General features: G+C 41.8%; 1 protein-coding gene across 1 annotated transcript in view; it reads right to left on the reverse strand.

Annotated features, from left to right (window-relative positions):
- The window catches only part of TAF1 (TATA-box binding protein associated factor 1), a 2,792,652-nt gene that overhangs the window by 2,599,691 nt on the left and 178,234 nt on the right, over positions 1 to 14,727 (reverse strand). The gene's annotated exons all lie outside the window — the stretch shown is intronic.

Consider the following 14,727-nt stretch of genomic DNA (forward strand, 5'->3'; position numbering starts at 1 on the left):
ATAAACTGGGTACAACTGTCAGAAACAACTTGTGTGGACAACCATGGTCTGAGAAATGACGTTTCATCTTAGTAATAACAGCACTGGACATTGGATTAGGTAGCAAATTGATCTCAAAGCAGTTCGAATTAGAGAGTCTACCGACACTAAGTAATGCTGATTGTTCCACTCAAATACATCAGTGGCTACTGTTGATCAAGGTAGTTCAGGAATATGGCTTAGCTGAAGTGGCTCCTTTTGCAAATGTGGTTTAGTACTGTTGCATACTGAACAAGAAAGTACTTAAACAATGTTTTTTTGACAGAGAAGGCCAAAATAGTAGTCCTCTTGCCCTTCTTTTGGCAGAATCGGAACCTGGCTGGCCAGGATACAAAACATGAATGTATTCATGTTGTAAGGAAGTAAGAACAATAATCCAAATACAGAGATGTGAGTGAACAAAAAAAAAAAAAAACAAAGAACACAGTCAAAGGTTCACTGATGAGATCCAAATAAGGGTCAGAGTCTGAAATAAGGATATACAACTTATTATACCATGACAACCAAAATAAAAACTTGTAACATGTAGATAAAAACGCCAAAACACATTAACACTATAACAAGTAATAATATGTTTTCGTACAAACTTCCATCAGATGCAAATACCCTTGACTAAGCAGCATGAACTTATATATGTGGCTGAAATTCTAGAACCAATCCCTATCTAAGGGCAATTGATTTAAAACCAATCAAATTACATAACTGAGTTTAAAAAAGCATTAAATATTCAATGTTCAAACAGTCCTTTGAAATCACATGTATATGAATAAATAAATAGTTTAAGTGCTAACAAAAAATTATTATAATAATAAAACTACAATTTATATGTTTAGTATATGTTTGCTTGATTAAAACACTTTAAAACAAATAAATAAATAAATGAATGAATAAATGAATAACAATGGATTATTGAATATTTTGCTACCATCTAGTGGCCATATAGCAAATCACATATACATATAAATGAATAAATAGTATAGGTGCTAAAAATAGAAGTTATGTCCTTACCATAACGTTCCATGTGGAGTGTTCATCTCGCCTTTGTTCTTACACCTGGGTTCGGAGCCGATCCTCGGCTCCGTGTCGGCCGCTTGCAAGCTCTGCATCGAGAAGATGCTCGAGACAACCTAATACCCACAATCCCCCTCTGCCTTTACCTCAGATCTAGTTTGCAAGCAAACCAGCAGTCAGACAGAGAACACACTCATGCCAAAAATTTTACATAGAAGCAAGAACACTTATATATATATATATATATATATATATATACACATGTACATCATATATACAACAACTGCGAATGCAGAAGCAGAATAACCCAGACCAGGCACCAAACTGAACGTTCTTCCTGAGGGTGGGAATGTAAGAACAAAGGCGAGATGAACACTCCACATGGAACGTTATGGTAAGGACATAACTTCTATATGTGAGAGTGTTCGATCTCGCCGTTTGTTCTTACACCTGGATAGCATCCCTAGCTCCATGTTCCTGTGGAACTCACGGAAGGACGTTCTTGAGCACAGTGGAACCAAAGGTTGCCCTGTCCCTAGAAACCCTGTCTACTTTGTAATGAGAGATGAATGTATGTGGTTTAGACCAAGTAGCAGCTGCACAAATAGTGTCTAATGGTAGGCGAGCTGCATGAGCCAGGGATGTAGACACTGATCTTGTAGAATGTCCTTTGGGTTTGACAGATAAAGTTTGATTAGAAGAATCATAAACATAGACAATACAATCAGTTAACCATTTGGAAAGAGTTTGTTTAGTAACCGCTACACCTTTCCTGCTATCAGCAAAGGCTACAAAAAGTTGATCAGATTTCCTGTGATCCTTTGTTCTATCCAAGTAAAATCTAAGTTGTCTATGGACATCCAACTTGTAACATGTACTCCAATTTATTGGAGTGATTCTTGAAAAAGGTGGGTAATTCAATGGATTGATTAATGTTATTAATAGAGCAAACTTTGGGGAGAAAGGATGGATTAGTGCGAAGAGATACTCTGTCAGAGTGAAAGATCAAATAAGGGTGTTTAATGGAAAGAGCCTGAAGCTCAGATACTCGCCTAGCGGATGTAATGGCTACCAAGAAGAGGGTCTTCCACGACAAATACTTCAATGGACAAGAGGAAGCTGGTTCAAATGGGGGTAAGATCAATTTAGATAATAAAAGGTTTAGATTCCAAGGCGATGTAGATCTAACTGGTGGTCTAATATGGAAAGACCCTTTTAAAAAGGCCTTACAAAGTCTGTGGGCCATAATAGGAGCCCCACATTCTTCCACATGAAAGTTGGAGATGGCAGCCAATTGCACTCTTAAAGTGGCAGGAGAAGCTCATTGGTGGAACAATTCTGTTAAAAACTCCAAGATTTTGTTTAAAGGAGCTATGACAGGGTCCAATTTCTGTGTATTTGCCCAGAATACAAAACGCTTCCATTTACTAGTGTAGGTCTTTGTAGTGGAAGCTTTATGAGAAGCCACTAGTATATTCTGAACTGCAAGAGAAAGAAGATCAGACCTGGCTAAGTAGGGAAGCGGAGCAGCCAAGCTGCTAGATGGAGAGACAGGAGCGAGGGGTGGGGAGCCCCTGACGAGTGAGTCAGTAGATCTGGCTCTGGGTCCAGGATCCAGGGTCCCCGAATGCGGTGTGCCAGAAGAAAGGGGAACCAAATTTGACGAGGCCAGAATGGGGCAATGAGGATGATCGTCCTTTGCAGGTTGTTGGCTTTCTGCAGAAACTTCGCAATCAGGGGAAAAGGAGGAAAAGCATACAGGAGACCCGGGGGCCAATCGTGAACTAGCGCGTCCCTGGGGACTTCCCCTGGAGGGGGTAATAGGGCAAAGTAGCTCCTGCATTTGGCGTTCATTGGAGACGCAAACAGATCGCAGGAAGGCTGGCCCCACTTGCGAAAAATCTTTTTCGCAACTGACTGTTTTAGGGACCACTCGTGCGGCAACAGGATTGCTCTGCTTAGCCTGTCGGCTATGACGTTGGATGACCCCGGGATGTGCGTTGCTATCAGAAAGCGACCCATGGACTCCGCTCATTGCCAGATTCTCATGGCCTCTCTGCATAGCTGATAGGACTTGGTTCCCCCTTGTTTGTTTATGTACCAGACTACAGACATGTTGTCCGTCTGAACTGCAATAGTCCCTAGAGGAAGAAGGGGAGCAAAGTGTTGCAACGCTAGAAACACTGCCCTCAACTCCAGAACATTGATGTGCAGATTGTACTCTAAATTGGTCCATTCGCCTTGGACTGTCTGTCCCTGAAAGATGCCCCCCACCCTATCAGGGAAGCGTCCGTGGTCACTGTAGCTGTCGGTGCGGGTAGCACAAATGGTCTTCCGCTGGAAAGGTTGCAAGTCCGAAGCCACCAGGCTAGGTGAGATTTGCATGTATTTGTGATCAGAATTTCGTGGGTCAGAGGTAGCTGTTGGAACGACCATTGAGCAAACAATAGCCATTGTAGAACTCTCATGTGCAGTCTTCCCAATGGTATCGCAATGAGAGAAGCTGCCATGAGACCCAAAACCTTTAGTACCAGTTTTGCTGGGGATTTTCTGGATGATAGAAGAAGAGATATGTGGCTTTGTAGTGAAGCTATCCTTTCTGGAGGAAGCCTTAGAATTAACTGATGTATCCAATTCGCTCCTATGAATAAGATACGCTGTGATGGCTGTAGTAAAGATTTTTCGAAATTTACGGAAATTCCGAGGTGAACACAAAATTGTAGGGTGTAATCCCTGGCCTGTATCAGCCGACGCTGGGTGGTGGCAGAAAGGAACCAGTCGTCCAGATACGGAAACACCTGGAATCCTAGGCGTCTCAGGTGAGACGCTACCACTGCCATGCATTTGGTGAAAACCCTGGGGGCTGAGGTCAGACCAAAGAGCAGGGCTCGAAACTGAAAGTGACTGGCTCCCAGCCGGAAGCGCAAATGATCTCTGGACGCCCTGGCCATTTTGATGTGGTAGTATGCGTCCTTCAGATCTATTGAGCACATCCAGTCGTCCTTCTGTAAGAATGGAAGGATCGATTGAAGCGTGACCATTCGGAACTTTTCTTTCTTGTGAAGGTATTGAGGTTGCTTTGGTCCAGAATCGGCCCCCAGTCCCCCGTCTTCTTTGGAACTAAAAAGAAACTTGAGTAAGTTCCGAATCCTCTTTGGTCCGCTGGGACTGGTTGGATGACTCTTTTTCTAGCAGCTTTGAAATTTCTATAGCTGCTGGTTCTCGCAGATGGGGCGGCACATCTGGGAGTCTTCTCTTTGGAATGGGGGTGGATAGGAATGGTATTCTGTAACCTCTGGTAATAACGCTTTTTACCCAGTTGTCTGTAGTAATGTTTTGCCAGGCCTGAGGGTATAAAGCTAGCGACCCCGACTGCCTCCAGAGCAGGACAGTCGGGCCTCCTCTCAGGAGTGCTGGAAAGGTTTTCCAGGGGGGGTATCCCTGTCACCTTGATTTTGCGGACCCCCTCTGCCGCCAGAGCGGCGTCTTCCACCTCTGCCTCCTCCTCTGCCTCTAGAGGGGGCATCACCCTGTGTGCCTGGGAAAGAACCTTGGGGTTTTCGAAACCACATTTTCCCACCGCGTTGCCCTTTGGGGTACGGTCTGGATGGGGTGGAAAAACGGACTCCGACAGCAGACAGAGTCTTTCCCTCCTGTTCACACCGGGTTAGGGTCTCCTTTACTTTGGGGCCAAAGAGTGGCACCGTCAAATGGGGCGTTAGTAAAGGAAGACTTGAAGGCTTCCGCAAATGAACATAAGTGCATCCAGGATTGTCTACGAAGAGCAATCACTGAAGCTGCTGCCCTACTCGAACCTTCGGCTGCATATGAGATCAGCCTCATGGACGAGTTTACAATGGATGTAAGGGTATTGAGTTGTGCTGTAACTTTCTCCGAGACAGCAGCATCTGTAGTACCCTGGAGGGTATCTCCCAACTCTTTGATTAGATCCCTCTGTAGTCGTGTGAAGTGGGTCAGATAGTTCAGGGATCGCATAGAAAAAGCCGCTGAACTAAAAATGCGCTTCCCGTACCTGTCCATGGTCCTAGAATCTTTGTTAGGGGGATGGACAGATGAGGAAGATTCCGACATCTCCTTTTTCGTGGCCGCTGCCACCACCATAGCGTCCACTGGAACTCCTTTTGTTAGATAAGCCTTGTCCTGGGGTGCTGTAATATACTTATTAGGCTTTCTAGGGACTGGCTCCACCGTGTCAGGAGCCTCCCACGCCCTTCGAGCAATCAGCTCCATTAACTCATCGAAGGGCGGAGTGACCCAGGAGGAGGAAGGACGAGCACCAAATGCCTTCAGCAAGACTGACTCATCCTCAGAAGGGGGGAGGGACTGCCAATCACCTCTCTGCTTTAGGATCTCCAAGATGTCAGAAAAAGAGACATCTTCTGAAGGTGACTTTGGGGACCCTTCTGACTCATCCAAGTCAGTATCGGATGTCAAAGATTCTTGTGGAGAATCTAAGTGTCTCCTCTTACACAATCTTTTCCTAGGTAGGGACTTCTTCGGGGGGAGCATCCGAAGAAGCCTCCGAGGAAGAGGGGGCACCCTCCAGGGGTGGCTGAGACACAGGTGCTCGACGCTTAGCTGTAGCCGCGGGTGCAGAGGAGGATAACGGACCTTTATGGGGAGGAGAAGCTGTTTCTGCTGATGTGGTTGTCTGGGTAGACAACACCTTCCTCATGAGATCGAAGGCCCCCGGGTCCCGAGTCGAGGTATCTCCCGGTTCCGAAGAAATGGGAAGAATCCCCGAAACAGGCACCGAAGGCATCGACCCCGAGGAAGGAACCGAGTCGATCCGAGCCGAGGCTCCGAGAGGGAGCGTCGGAACCGAAATATCGGTCCGACACTCGGTCCCGGAACCCAGGATGGATCTTCGGCTCCGAGACTCCGGTACCGGTTCCGACGGAGTCGAGGTGAACGGAACCGACCGAGAAAAGGACGGTTCTGGCACCGAGGGCTCCACAATCAGTAGCTCAGCCTCTTCCGGCTCCGAAGACTGGACAGGTCTCGGAGGAGGAACAGATGGAGACAGTGGAAGGCCTTCAAGTCCCGACACCAATTGAGAGGAGACCGAGATGAGTTTGGATAAGGCCGTATTCTCCATTAACTTCTGCACCACACGGTCTACATCAGTATCAGAGAGGGGTCTGGAAGAACGGGTCGAAGGAATCGAAGACGGAGCCGACCTCAACAGTGTCGGGGGAGGGAGCTCCGTCACCGGTTCCAAGACTCGAGGCTCGGAAACTGACAACAGCTGAACACTCGGCCCCAAAGTCTGTGGAACCGGTGATCTAACTTTAACTGAAGAGCTCGGAGCCGATGACCTGGGCTCCGACGTCTTCGATTCCTTCGAGGATTTGGATGCCTGGTCCGAAGCATCCAGAGCCTCTTGAAAAGTAGGTTTTAACAAACCCCTATCCATGAGTTTCCTGCGCCTATCTGTCATGACCCTCCCACTGAAAGAATGACAAATTGAGCAGTCTTCTTGCAGATGGAGAGGGCCAAGACAGTAGACGCAGGAACTATGATTCTCAGTAACTGACATCTTTTGCCCACATTGGCAACACTTGAACCCAGATTTAGCCTTTTCAGACATCTTAAACTTAATATGGGTAGAAAGTGAGAAGTCAAGTCCAGTAGTAGAGTCAAATCCGGTGAAATTGTCGAATCCAGTAAAAGGAAAAATGTCAATCCGATAGTCAATCCTGTAAGGGGTGGTAGGCCCCGAGGGAAACTCTTATAAGTTTAAAATAACTTAAACGGAACCGAGAATTCCTCAACCGTACCACACACACACGCACACTTTGTCACTAAACAAACTTTTTAGAATAAAATTATCCTGAAATAACAAGAAAAAAATCTTAATCTTAGCTTTAGGTGCTCGAGCTCGACCCAGTGATGCGAACGCTGCAGCGGCAAACTAGATCTGAGGTAAAGGCAGAGGGGGATTGTGGGTATTAGGTTGTCTCGAGCTTCTTCTCGATGCAGAGCTTGCAAGCGGCCGACACGGAGCAGAGGATCGGCTCCGAACCCAGGTGTAAGAACAAACGGCGAGATCGAACACTCTCACATTATAAGTTGTTATAATAAAACTTATGTGCTTACTTGATTTAAGACAAATGAATACATGGTTAAATAAATAACAGTGGATTAATGAATGTTTTGTTACCATCTAGTAACCACATATCAAATTAAAGTTTGGCAATTCTTAATTTAAGAACTGGAAGACTGGAGAGCATATCATTCAGGCCTGGATTTCTTGTAGCATCCAAAACAATCTGCCAATAAAGCTCTCAATATTCGAGTTTGGCCTCCCACATGCCCCCTCTAATTTCTTTGGGCACAACTTCCAACATAAAAAATAAAGATGATGCTTGTGGACACAGTTCTTTATGAAGGAAAAGAGCATTATTTACATTTTCTTTCCTGATCTCATAAAGATGCTCGTAAATTCTCATCTTTAATTTTCTTTCCGTCTTACCTATATAGAATGAATTACATTGCTTGCATAGGGCCAAGTAGACCAAACCGCTAGTATTACAATTTGAAAAAATACCCACATCCAAACTCAAATAAATTCTTGATGTTTCTGTCTTTTCTGTATGTAAATGTTAAAGGTTGTTTGAATAAAATGTCCAGATCTGAGAATTCCTTAAATCTTTCCCATTCTTTGTTAATGACATACCTAATAAATCCCTGTATCACCAGTAAAATCCATGGGATAAGCATCATCCCAATCCGTAGGAGAATTTGTAGTATTTGAAGTCTCTAAGGGGGTAAACATGGGTTGGTCCTTTCCACGTATTTGGACAAATCTATTCTTTCTACCTTCAGAAACTTCTGAGGTGACTTTTTGAATTAAACAATCAGGATATCCCCTTTCTTTAAACATGTCCCCAACTAAACAACATTCTGTCTTAAAATCCTTATCAAGGGATGTCATATGACTAACCTTTACCAACTGAGCTTTTATAAGGTTTCTCTTTTGTAAAAATGGGTGTCCACTAGTATAATGGAGGTAAGAGTTCGAAAAGGTACTTTTTCTGTGTACCTTGGAAGTAAAATTACCATTCCCCTTAGAAAGAGAAACATCTAAGTAAATTAATTCCTGGTAATTATTATACGTAAAATCCAGGAAATTGGTGGTACCTTTTAAATAGGTCAAGAAATCTAGAAATCTATCCTTACTGTCTATCCAAAAAATACAAATATCATCCAAAAAATGTTTGTAAAAGGACTAACAACTACTAAGTTCACTACTGAATACAAATTTAGTCTCCCACCAAGTCAAAATAATATTGGCATAGGTCAGCGCACATTTAGCCCCCATTGCCACCCCTTTGTTCTGCTTATAAAACTCACCTTCATAATACATATAGTTGTTCTTGAGTATTATTTCCATTTTCTCTCATAGAATCTTCCAACTATTGTAAGCCTGTATCATGGGGGATGGAACCAAAAAGATCCACAATGTCTACGGTGACAAATAGCATCTCCTCTTTATAAAGACTAGGTTTTCCTTGTCTGAGAAAATCCCAAGAACCCTTACGCACAGCTGGACCTTTTGGGGATAATTATTTTAATTTGACATCTATAAATTTTGCTAGAGGGGCTGTAATAGAGCCTTCTGATGACACAATTAAATGAAGAGGTGGGTCCAAATGGTCATTGTGGACCTTTGGAATCCCAAACACTGATGAAACCCTAGGGTTCTTGTTAGTTAAAAAATTAAAAATGTCAAGGTTAATTGAACCCTCCAATAACAAATCATTGAGCGTTCCATTAATTCCTGAATTGGCTATATTCACCTTGTTGATAGAAGCCTTTGAGTATTTCTTATTATCACTCAACAATTCTTCCACTTTAGATTCATACACAATGCTGTCCATCAAAACCGTACCACCTCCTTTATCTGGTTGCATAATTCTCACAGTTTTGTCAACTTTAAGGGAATCTAATAAACTCCTTTCTTCTTTGGAAAGATTGGGATCAACCCTATGATTGTTTACTTCTTTCCTAATTTTCCATGATATTCTCTAAGTTTTTAAGTTGAGGGTGGAGTGGTGGGTTGAAGGTGCTTTTCTTCCTCAGAGGTGTATGAAGTTGCCTGTCCCTTGATTCATTTCAAAAAACAAAGCCAAATTATTTTTCCTAATAAAAAGCTTCAAATCCACTATAGCTCTAGAAATATTTGCTTTCCTTGAGGTATAAATTTAAAACATTTTGAGAATAAGTTGAAATGTTCAACGCTGATATGTAAACCACTGTAATTAAATATTTTATAATTTTTAAAAGTGTAAGTGTTGTTATGTTTTGTAATAGTGTCATAATTCTGGGTAATCATTTCCATACTTTCCTCATTGGGTTCCCCCTGTAGGTGTACTAATTGTAATGAACTTGTTTCTTATCCTGTCCGATCTCGGTGGGTATTCTATTCTCTGCATCAAGCTGTCCTGTGGTATTTCTGGGTGATCTGGATAAGGTATCAGCCACATAAAGAAGTTTGCCTTTTGTACAGACCATTTTGAAATTGTACTTTTGTAGTCTGAGCATCATTCTTAGTAGTCTTGCTGGAGCTGAATGCTTAGGCTTCTTTACAATAGTGACTAGAGGTTGATGATCAGTTTCTATTTGGATAGCTCGGCCCTAAATATAATCATGTGAACACAATTGCCAAAAGTTCCTCCTCAAATTGAGCATACACTTCAGTTTGGGTAAGAGTTCTAGATGCAAAGGCAAATGGTCTGCCCTCTTGAAAAATAACTATACCAAGACCAAACTTTGAAGTACCACAGGAAAGAACTACTGGTTTGTGGACATCACACCATCTCAATGTAGGCGAGTTGGTAATTTGCTGTTTGATGTTATCAAATGCTCTCTGGCGTTGTTCTTACCATGACCAGGCAACATTTTTGCATATCAGTTCTCTCAAAGGCACGGATTACTCACAAAAGTCAAGGATAAATTTGCCCAAATAGTTTACCATACCAAGAAAATGCCGTAAAGCTTGGACATTGTCTGGGGCTGACATCTCAAGAATGGATGCTTGTTTAGAAGGGGGTGGTCATAAGCCTGTATTGGTAAATAAATGATTTACATAAGTAACTTCTAGTTGTCTGAATTTACACTTCAGAGGATTGAGCTTTAAGTTCATTTCACACGCTCTGTCCAGAACTTTCCTGAGGTTTCTGTCACAGGCTGCTTCACCATTAACTCCAACAAGTAAATCATCAACTATTATAGCAAAGAGGTAGCCTGAAAAAAATTGCTCCATTGCACGATGAAAGACTTCACTGGCAGAACTTATTCCAAAAGGCATCCTGAGGAATCTGTATCTACCAAATGGGGTAATTAATGTAATTAGTACTGCAGATTTGTGATCAAGCATTACTTGCAAAAATGAACTCTTTGCATCTAAGACAGAAAAAAACAGTGGCACTTGACATGAGGGTGGCAATCTCCTCAGCCATACCATAAGCATAGCATGAGGAAGTCTCTTTAATGTCTTGTTCAAGTATTTTGGGTAAATGCATATTCTGATTTCATCTGAATTTTTTCTTATGAGCAGCTACCATGGAACACACCCACTCAGTTGGCTCTGTGACTTGACAAATCACACCTTGTAGCACCATTTTGTCTAACTGGAGCTTGACTTTGTCCTGCATAGCTACTGGAACTCTCCTTGCCAGTCTGACCACTGGGTCTACTTTCATGGAGTACACAACTGGAAGTTTGCCTAGTTTGGTGTCGAAAACATCAGCATACTCTGGAACAGGGACATGTGCTTACATGATGTACTTCTTTGGTAAAAGAAAGCAGTTTCATTCTCAAAATGTCTCTGAGACCTAATAATGATCTTCTGACTACATAAAATTGCAAGATGTAACTGTTCCCAGCCGAATAGCAAGAAAGCACTACCAATCCTTTGGTTTGAATCTCTTCACCTTCATAAGAAACAAGCTTCACACAACTGGCCAAATTAAGTTACTCACCAGCTCTCACTCTTGCAAATGTTCTGCTGACATTACATTACACTTAGAACCAGTGTCTACTTTGAGCTCTATGGGTTTACCACTGAACAGGACAGTGAAAAATACTTCATTCTTTGCCAATAAATCTACTGCATTAACCTTTTCACCAACCACTGATACACCATCTACACAGAAAGTAAGATTGCAGCTTTCTATATGATCAACTTGCTTTCTTGAGTTACCTTTCTTAATTGAATGAGGCTTGTCTGATTTACAAAACTTTTGAAAGTGGTTCCATGTTTTACACTTGTGGCACTACTGATCAAATGCTAAGCACTTCTCTCTTTTAGACTCATGATTGGCACACCAATTACGACAGTTAACAATAAGACTTGACTTGGGTTTTGCTGACTCCCCTTAAACTGCACTAAGCACGTCCATTTTATTGAGCTAGTCTTCGAACTTGCTACAAAGTTACAGCTCCTCCCAGGGGAACCTGCAGAGGTTGCAGCTGCCATGTGCTTAGGCCTGTTTCTATTTGTCATGTGCTGCATATTGTCAATGCTTGCTCTAGAGAATGCTGAAACCATGCTCTTATCACTGGCAAGCATACTTGTGTGCCTTTCTGTGAGCTCATGGATTTGACAAATCTCTATGGCTTTGCTCAACATTAAATCACTGTCAAAAAGCAAAATCTTTCTCACTGCAGCACTATTACCACACACAAGCCTGTCCTTTATCAACTCATCTTTCAAGTCACCAAATCTGCACAGTTTAGCCTTATTTCTCAAGTCAGTGATATAAGCTGCAAAAGTTTCAACTGGCTTTTGGTCTCTTGTATAAAATAAGTCTCTCTCTAATGTAACATTTGTCTGGGGGTTGCACGTTTCTCTAAGTTTATGTTTCACGCACTCAGGACCTCCCTTGATTCAGCCAGTACCACAATATGGTGATTTTCCCCCTCACCTGCATATACTGTTATTGAATACACAAATTAATACTCTCTTTCAATAGCTTCTGACCCAGCTAAATTAGGCAAAATGACTGCACTTGTATGGGCATCTTTGTCAAAAAAAGCTGCTTGTATTAAAATATTGTATTCCTGCTCAAATACTCTACAATTCTCTGCAATATTATGATCAAACACAAGCGGACTAGATCTGCGAAATGCCTCTGCCATATCAGCACACAGTAGTGAAGGTGCTTGCAATTACATATAAAACACACACACATATAAATATGCTAGAACTTGTAATTATGCCCAATAGCACAACAGATGTTTTGAAATAACTGTACTTCCCCAAACAAGTCTCCGTAGCACAAGAACACTTTAAAATCACTGTGCTTTGTGAAACCACTCCTTATCTGTGTAAGAAATACTTTGAAATGACTGTACTTTGTGAATAAACTGTACACAGCAGAAGAAGCTCAGAGTAAGAAACTCTTCAAAATGAATGCACTTTGCAAATAAACTGTACACAGTATAGAAACTCTTCAAAATAGCTGCACTGGGCAAAATAACTCTGTACAGTGTAAGAGGCACTTTGCGAATAAATCCATACAGCACAAGAAACTTTTCGAAAAGGCTGTACTTTGTGAATGCATTTTGCAATACAACTGTACTTTGCACCCAGCAAACTCTGAAATAATTGCACTGTAATAAAGCAGAGATAAAAGGCTAAACACTTTGCACAGAGATACACTGAACAACTCTAATTATGCTTTGAATGGCTTCGGTCAATGTAAAATAGTAGTTTATGCCCAAACATGGTCTTTTACTAAAAAACATGCAGTTGCCTTACATTTTAAGCTTATTTTGCCCTTTTATTGTAATCATTAAGCACTTTTTATCTCTTATCATGCTCATTATACTTTTCTTGGGCTGGTTTCACTTTAAACATGCTCGTCATACAAACCAAAGGAAATTCTGCGCCCCACATGAATATTTCTGCTAGTTTTATCAAATATCGTAGTTTTGAACATTTCGTTTAATTAATAATGCATTTTGCACCTTTCTTTTGATTAATAATGTGTTTTGTGCCTTAAAAGTGCTCTGTTTCATTTTCTTTGCAAAATAAATAATTTGTGCAAGTTTTGATTACCTTAAGTTTGTTTTTGGCCCTATTTGTTTGTCTGAGCTCTGTTTCACTCAACCATCTCAATATAGCCCTCACCTTCATCTCTGCACCTCATGGCTTAAGAAGTTGCATTCTCAATCCTGGTTCTGACACCATGCTGCTCATACGATCAGGATAAAACAGACAAGCAGTTGTGGGTTCAGTTCAAGCAGCTTTATTACACACAAATCAGGAATGAGGCTTTGTAACCTAAACTTAAACAGACTTATAAACAGACTGACTGCTACACTCTCATGTTAACACTCTGACTGTTCTGTCAAAATGGCACTGCTGCCTGGACGTGCTCACCATTTATATGCACGTGGTTACACCTGGAAAGGCTTCTTAAAGTACATACACATGCTTTGTTGTACAGAAATGAAGTGCCTGAGATGAGTGGTAGGGTGCACACCCTGGGACAAATGAAGAATGAGGACATCAGAACAGAAGCCTAAATAGCATCAACTACACAGAAGTTCAAAGAGAAAAGATTATGGTGGGTCAGGCACATGTGCAGGAAAGAAGAAGGCAGTCTGGGGAAGAGGATTTGGGACAGACAAGAATAAGGCAAGAGGAAACAAGGGCATCCAGAAAGAGAGCTTAATGGGTTGTGTGAAAGAAGATTTGTGAAAGGCATGACTGAAGAAGAAGGTAGGAGAGTGGAAATGAAGTGAGAGAGATGGCAACAGTCATCAAGACACCTGACTCCACATAGAAAACTTTAAAAAGGGGGTGAAGATAATTACTTGAATGAGTTTTAAAATAAGTATTTTGTAATATTTCACTGATAAGTTTCAGCCTGCATTTCTGGATATGATCATCTCAATCTCCATTTGAAAAATGAATGACTCCTACAAGGTAACAGACAGTCCTTTTCAGTCACATAGGGAGATAAATGCTAGCAACTAGTAGGTGTATCTAGTTAACGTGAATAAAAACATTTTGTGTCTCAAACACAGTGACATTTGTTTCTTATGATAAAGTCACAACTAAAGAAAGAGTGAGACAGAGAGACAGAGAGAGAGAGAGAAAGGAAGCCCTCACCAGTTAGATCCTGAAGAGCAAGCTCGGCAATCTTTCAGTGTAGTCACAAAGCATGATGTAATGTGCTGACAAGGCCTCACAGGGCTAAATTTAGACATTGACTCCGAACATCTTACCTCATGGCCTTTCCTACTTTTGCCTGGAATCATAAGAAAACCCTCCAAATGATTTCTATGCCTGGTTCGCTCCACTACTGCTTCGTGGTAAGCCAATAAAACCCTCAAACTTCATTGTTAGCAAGTCAAAAAGAAACATCTATTGGCACTTTTAAAGCCTCTCAATATCACAAGGCCGCAATTAAATAGAGCAGCTTCTGTGCTAGTATATGTGGAAACTTTCCAGTGCCACGATGCACATTAAGAGAGCATCCAAATTATGACAGCCACTAAAAATAATTTGGGAATCCAAAAGCTTAAGCTCTTCATCACACTAATGCAAGGATGGTATAAAGGGGTTCAGGCGTCTAGGCAGCGAGACATGACCCTGATGTACATTTGACTGGAGACACATGGCTGAAGTGACATTTAGCT

Source organism: Protopterus annectens, chromosome 15.part0, assembly GCF_019279795.1.
Source record: "Protopterus annectens isolate FY-2018-M chromosome 15.part0, PAN1.0, whole genome shotgun sequence".
In the NCBI taxonomy this organism is placed as follows: Eukaryota; Metazoa; Chordata; order Ceratodontiformes; family Protopteridae; genus Protopterus; species Protopterus annectens.